General features: G+C 45.6%; 2 non-coding genes across 2 annotated transcripts; both read left to right on the forward strand.

Moving 5' to 3' along the window:
• Positions 1-2153: 2153 nt before the first annotated feature.
• LOC114811857 lies at positions 2154-2291 on the forward strand. Its single transcript, XR_003759553.1, has one exon. It is a non-coding gene; the product is annotated as a small nucleolar RNA SNORA7 (small nucleolar RNA).
• A 2529-nt stretch (positions 2292-4820) lies between these two features.
• TRNAK-UUU lies at positions 4821-4893 on the forward strand. Its single transcript has one exon. It is a non-coding gene; the product is annotated as a tRNA-Lys (tRNA).
• The last annotated feature ends 1837 nt before the right edge of the window (positions 4894-6730 follow it).

Raw genomic sequence — 6730 nt, forward strand, 5'->3', positions numbered from 1 at the left:
GACCGTATCCAACCTGATTAGCTTGGATCTACCCCAAGCTTAGAACAGTGCCAGACACACAGTAAGGGCTTAACAAATACCATCATTATTATTTATTATTTGTCCCGTCTCGTTAGAACATCTAGAGAAGGATCATGTCCTAGTGGAAAGAGCACGGGCCCGAGAGTCGGAGGATGTGGGTTCTGATCCCGGCTCCACCACTCGTCTACTGTGTGACCTTGGGCACCGCTTCACTTCTTTATGTTTCAGTTCCCTCATCTGGAAAATGGGGATTCAATACCCGTTCTCCCTCCTATTACACTGTGAACCTCATATGGAAACGGATGATCCTATGTCTACCCCAGCATTTAGTACAGTTTTTTTATACTATTTATATTATACTATGATATTATGTTATTTATATTTATTAACATTATTAATAACAATAATGGTATTTGTTAAGCGCTTACTATATACCATGCATTGTACTAAGCGCACAATACTTCTGGATACAAGAAAATCGGGTTGGATATAGGTCTTGTCCCAAATGGGGCTCACAGCCCCAATCCCCATTTTACAGATGAGGCAACTGAGGCGCGGAGAAGTTAAGTGATTTGCCCAAGGTCACACAGCAAATAGATAAGTGGCAGAAGGAGGATTAGAACTCATGGCCTTCTGACTCCCAGGCCCATGTTCTATCCACTACGCCATGCTGCTTCCCACTGATATTTATTAATATTAATGTCTGTCTCCCCCTCTAGACAGTAAGCTCATTTGGGCAGGGAATGTGTCTGTCTTATTTCTATAATGTACTCTCCCAAATGATTAGTATAATGCTCTGCTCAATAAATACAAATGATTAACTGATTGATAGTAAACACTTTGCAAATTCAGCAGTTATTATCATTTTAGGTAATGACTGTGGTTTTTTTCTTTCCCCTCCCACTGCAACACCCCCCAGCAACCAATAACAGGACTCGGAGATCCAAAAATGTTGTCGGCTAACAGACCTTATGGAGGTTTGTCAGATACTCTGGTGTTAAAGTGGTACTTGGCTGGTATGTACCTTGAAATTCATTCATTCATTCAATGGTATTTATTGAACACTTACTGTGTGCGAAGAACTGTACTAAGCACTTCGGTATCTTCCTTTCCCCGGGTCTCAGTCTCGCCCATGCCAACCCATGAACCCAGAACCTCTGCTTGAGGTTGTGTGGCTAGGTAGCTCTGAAAAGAGGCAAAATACAGAGACAGAAGCTACAGGACGTCCTCAACGCCCCTCTTCTTTGCATGAGCATCTGTGACGTTTGTGTTGCTGGTGTAAAGAATCAGAGGCAGAGAAGCTCGTTCCATCCCCTAACCCCTTCCCCTCTCTCTTTAATGCGTGTCTTCCCCGCTACACCGTAAGGTCCTTTTGGTCAGGGAACCTTCCTAGCAAGTCAATTGCATTGTACTCTTCCAGATACTTAGTACAGTGCTCTGCATCATCATTATCATCATCATCATCATCATCATCAATGGTATTTATTGAGTGCTCCCTGTGTGCGAAGTACTATACTAAACACTTGGGACAGAATATGACAATAAATAGAAGCAGCATGGCATAATAACAATGTTGGTATTTGTTAAGAGCTTACTATGTGCAGAGCACTGTTCTAAGTGTTGGAGTAGATACAGGGTCATCAGGTTGTCCCACATGAGGCTCACAGTTAATCCCCATTTTACAGATGAGGTAACTGAGGCACAGAGAAGTTAAGTGACTTGCCCACAGTCCCACAGCTGATGAGTGGCAGAGCCGGGAGTCGGACTCATGACCTCTGACTCCGAAGCCCGGGCTCTTTCCACTGAGCCACGCTGCATAATAGATAGAGCATAAGTCCGGGAGCCAGAAGGACCTGGGTTCTGGGACACGTGTCTGCTGCGTGATCTCGGGCAAGTCACTTTACTTCTCTGGGCCTCAGTTACCTCATCTGTAATATGGGGATTCAGACTGTGAGCCCATGTGGGGCAGGGACCGTGTCCAACCCGATTAGCTTGTATCCACACCAGGGCTTAGTACAGTGTCTGTTCAATACCTTAAAAAAAGGGAGAAGGTTGTAGTCATGGTCCCTGCCCAGAAGGATTTTACAGTCCAAATAGAGAGACAGACATTAGGAAAATGGTAGAGTGTGAAGCACCTCTCAGGGTCGCAACCGGAGAGTTTCCAGTCCTCTACCGGGCTTGGCTACGGGAAGGAGAGTCAAGCAGAGGCCTGTCTATTCCATTCCTAGCTTGGCCAGTGGCTAGCGAGCGGAAGACCATCTGCTACATTTCAAAACTCATCCACGCTGGGCAGCGGCGGCACGGGAGAGAGTCGAGGGCGGAGACTCAAGTTTGCTGCGTGGAAGGAGGCGGTGGTAAACCACTTCAGTAGTTTTAATAAGAAAGCTCTGTGGCTCCACTACCAGAACGATTGCAGATGGAGAGCGGGGCGTTCTGGGAGAGATGCGTCCGTGGCGTCGCTATGGGTCGGAAGCTACTCTACAGCACAGGACAAGACAAGAGTGGGAAGATATGGACATAAAAGTTCTGTAGGGTATCGGAGTGCTTAAGGGTACACACCCAAAAGCACACATGACGCAGAGGGGAGGGCAAAGAGGGTGGAGGAATGAGGAGACTACAAGCTGCTTTGGACTCTCCCAGGTGCTTAGTACAGTGCTCTGCACGAAGTACTCAATAAATAGCATTGACTGCTTGCAAAAAAGAACAGGCTAGTTGTTTTGAGGTCAGCAGTCCCCGAGGACTGATTGAGAAGCCAGATCAGGTTGTAAAGAATGAGCAGGAGATGGTCTCACTTGGCTCAATTCAGGTAAGGTGTCAGCAAACGAGCGGTATCCCACTTTCATTTTTTTTTTTCCCTGTAGAATGGCTAAAAGCAGGCGATTTGTCATCCTCTTATCTTAAACAAACTGCTCTGAAGCCAAAAAAAGAACGACAGTTGCATTCCACAGGATCGGATTTTCCCCAGGGAGATTTGACTTTCTGACCCTAAGCCTTTGGAACAACCCATCAGAGAAGAGGATTGAAATGGGGCTTCCTGGCCTTATTTAGAGACTGGAAATTCTAGCCACATGACAAGAAGCATGACCCAACTATGCTTTTCATCTGAGTTAACTGAAGGGTAGGGAAAAAAAAAAAGCCCGGTGTCAAGCTCCAGCTAATAGTGTGGGCAGATTGAAGAGATTCTCTCTTCACTCACCTTGTTACCTCAGATTGAATCCACAGATCTTATTTCCTGAGCACTTACTCTGTGCAGAGCAATGAAGTAAGCATCTGTGAGAGTAACAATAATGATAATGGTATCTGGTAAGCTCTTACCATGTGCCAGGCACTGTACTAAGCACTGGGGTAGATACAAGCAAATCGGGTTGGCCACAGCCCCTGCCCCATGTGGGGCTTACAGTCTCAAACCCCATTTTAAAGATGAGGTAAAGTACAATATAATAATAATAATAATGCTGGCATTTGTTAAGCGCTTATTATGTGTCGTGAACTGTTCTCAGTCCTGCGGTAGACACAAGATTAGCCGGTAGGACACGGTCCCTATCCCACAGGAGGCTCACAGTTTTAATCCCCGTTTTACAGATGAGTTAACTGAGGCCCAGGGAAGTGAAGTGACTAGCCCAGGGTCACACAGCAGACAAGTGGTGGAGTCAGGATTAGAACCCAGGTCCTTCTGACTCTCAGGCCTGTGCTCTATCCGCTAGGCCATGCTCCTTCCCCTATAACAATATAACAGAGTTGATCAATACATTTCCTGCCCAGAGTGAGCTTACAGTTAGAGCGAGCTTGAACTAAACCTGCATCTGGTCCATGGAGAGGCCAAGCCCGCACTAGGCAATCTTTTTTTTTTTAATAAGATTTTTTTAGCCACATATGTTGTGCTGAGCATTGTGATGAGTGGTGGGGTGGATACAAGATAATCACATTGAACAGAAACATTGGGCCCCCCCAGGGCTCAGGTTTTAAGAGGGCGGGAGAGCAGGTATCTTATCCCTATTTTACAGATCGGTGCGGGGGCCCGAAGCCCAGAGAGGTTCAGTGGCTTGCCCAAGTGGGGAGAAGCAGCGTGGCTCAGTGGAAAGAGCACGGGCTTTGGAGTCAGAGGTCATGAGTTCGAATCCCGGCTCTGCCACTTGTCAGCTGTGCGACTGTGGGCAAGTCACTTCACTTCTCTGTGCCTCAGTTCCCTCATCTGTAAAATGGGGATTAAGACTGTGAGCCCCACGTGGGACATCCTGATTCCCCTGTGTCTACCCCAGCGCTTAGAACAGTGCTCGGCACATAGTCAGCGCGTAACAAATACCAACATTATTATTATCAAGTATATAAGTGACAGAGCTAGGATTAGAACCCTAATCCTGTGCTTGTTCCAGTAGGCTAAACTAAAATTGTAGCTTGTGGACAAATCTTGTTTTTGCTGAAAATGTCTGTGTCAGCCCAGAGCCAAGCTAACATTTGTCATGGTAACATCAGTTCTTCTTTGGAATCTGCCCTTAAATAATAACGATTGGGGTATTTGTTAAGTACTTACTGTGTACTGGGCACAGTTCTAAGCACTGCGGGGGATACCAGCAAATCCAGCCGGGGTCTTGCAGAATGAATTCCTATTTTCCACACTGTGTCTCCAGAGCATGCCCATCTGACCGAGGGCACAACGTTTTTTCAGTGTCCCAGCCATCTCCCAACCCCACCGCTGCCCCAGGGAGCCTCTTCCGGTGAGTTCTAGAGTCCATCCAGGTGAGCACCAGGGAGAGGTCAGTGAATCCATCGATTCAGGGGCCCGGCACTCCTGTCAGTGAGCCTGGATAGCTCAGCCGGTAGAGCATCAGATTTTTAATCTGAAGCTTCAGGGCTCAAATCCCTGTTCAGGCAATTAGATGTTTAGGAAAAAGGGTATGGTCTAGTGGAAAGAGCACAGTCCTGAGTGTCAGAAGACCTGGATTCTAATCCTGACTTCACCATGGGTCTGCTGGGTGGCCTTAGGCACGTCGCTTAACTTCTCTCTGCCTCAGGTTCCTCAAACGCAAAATGGGGATGAAATTCTACTCCCTCCTACTTAGACTGTGAGCCCCATGTGAGCAAGGGCTGCATCCAACCTGATTAGCTTGCATCCACTCCGGTGCTTAGAACAGTGCTCTGCACATAGTAAATATACAAGTAGTAGAGTAATAATGATAATAATAAGAGTAAGCACTTAATAAATACTACTACTCATAATTAACAATATTACATAGTTACAATTATCTTAATTGTAATATGTACTATGTAATATTGTAATATTACAATATATAATATTGTAATAATTGTAATATGTGATATTGTAATAAGTGTAATATGTAATATTGTTAATTACATAATTAACAATTATGAGTAGTACTATTTATTAAGTGCTTACTCTATATTCTAGACTATAAGCTCCCTCTGGACTTGTGGGCTAGCTCACTGTGGGCAGGGAACCTCTTTACCAACTATGTAATATTGTATCCTCCCAAGTAGAGTGCTCTGCACACAGTAAGTGCTCAATAAATGCAATCGATTATTTGATTTTATGCAGAATGCAGTACTAAGCTCTGAGATCGAATACACGAGTGGGAGTTAGTCGTGGTCTCCATCCCTTAGGGAGTACACAATCTGAGAGTGCATGAGGGGAGAAGGGAGCGGAGACAGACATATTAGGAAGTAACATAGCCTAGTGGATAGAGCACTGGCCTGGGAGTCAGAAAGACTAGGGCTCTAATCACGCTTGTTCTGCTGTGGGATACTGGGCAAGTCACTTCGCTTCTCTATGCCTCGGTTACCTCATCTGTAAAATGGGGGTCAAGTCCGTGAACCCATGTGGGACGGGGACTGTGTCCAACCTGATTAGCTTGTACCTACCCCAAGCGCTGGTACAGCGCCCGGCAAACAGTAAGTACTTAGTAAATACCATTAAAAAAGCCGATGAAGCGTTCAAACACAACGCAGACAAATCAGTAGCCTTTGGTCAGCCTTTTGGGCCAATCAGGAGGCTCCCTCTACACTGTAAGCTCACTGTGGGCAGGGAATGTGTCTGTTATACTGTACTATTGTACTCTCCCAAGCACTCAGTACAGTGTTCCGCACACAGTAAGCACGCAATAAATATGACTGACTGAATGCGCATGCTCGAGAAAATAATTCCCCACCTCAATCCCATGGTTTCCAAACATTTCTAAGAAATGAACAGAAGAGTGAGTTGCCCGTCACCTTTTCCTAAATGAAATGGAGGCTGCTTCCAGTTGGGTCATTGAGAAATATGTAGTTTGGGATTTTTTTCAGTGAACGTTTGTTTTTCAATCAATCATATTTATTGAGAGTTAACTACTTGAAGAGCAGTGCATTAAGCTCTTGGGAGACTACAGTGTAGCAGTAGAACAGATACAGTCCCTGCCCAAAATGAGCCTACAGTCTAGAGGGGGAGACAGATATTAATATAAACAAATAAACCTACAGATAGGTACATAAGTGCTGTGGTGCTGGGCTGGGGTGGGTCAGGAGGGAGCAGGAAAAGAGGAATTGAGGGCTTAGTCAGGTAAGGCTTCTTGGGGGAGTTGTTGCTTCAAGAAGTCTTTGAAACGGGGAGAGTAATTGTCTGTTGAATATGAAGAGGGAGAGTGTTCCAGGTCAGAGGAACCCTATTTGCACCTGATCTGTGTACCCCAGATCTGAAAGAATGGCCTATGTTCTGAGT

The sequence above is a fragment of the Ornithorhynchus anatinus genome, chromosome 4, assembly GCF_004115215.2.
Source record: "Ornithorhynchus anatinus isolate Pmale09 chromosome 4, mOrnAna1.pri.v4, whole genome shotgun sequence".
Lineage (NCBI taxonomy): Eukaryota > Metazoa > Chordata > Mammalia > Monotremata > Ornithorhynchidae > Ornithorhynchus > Ornithorhynchus anatinus.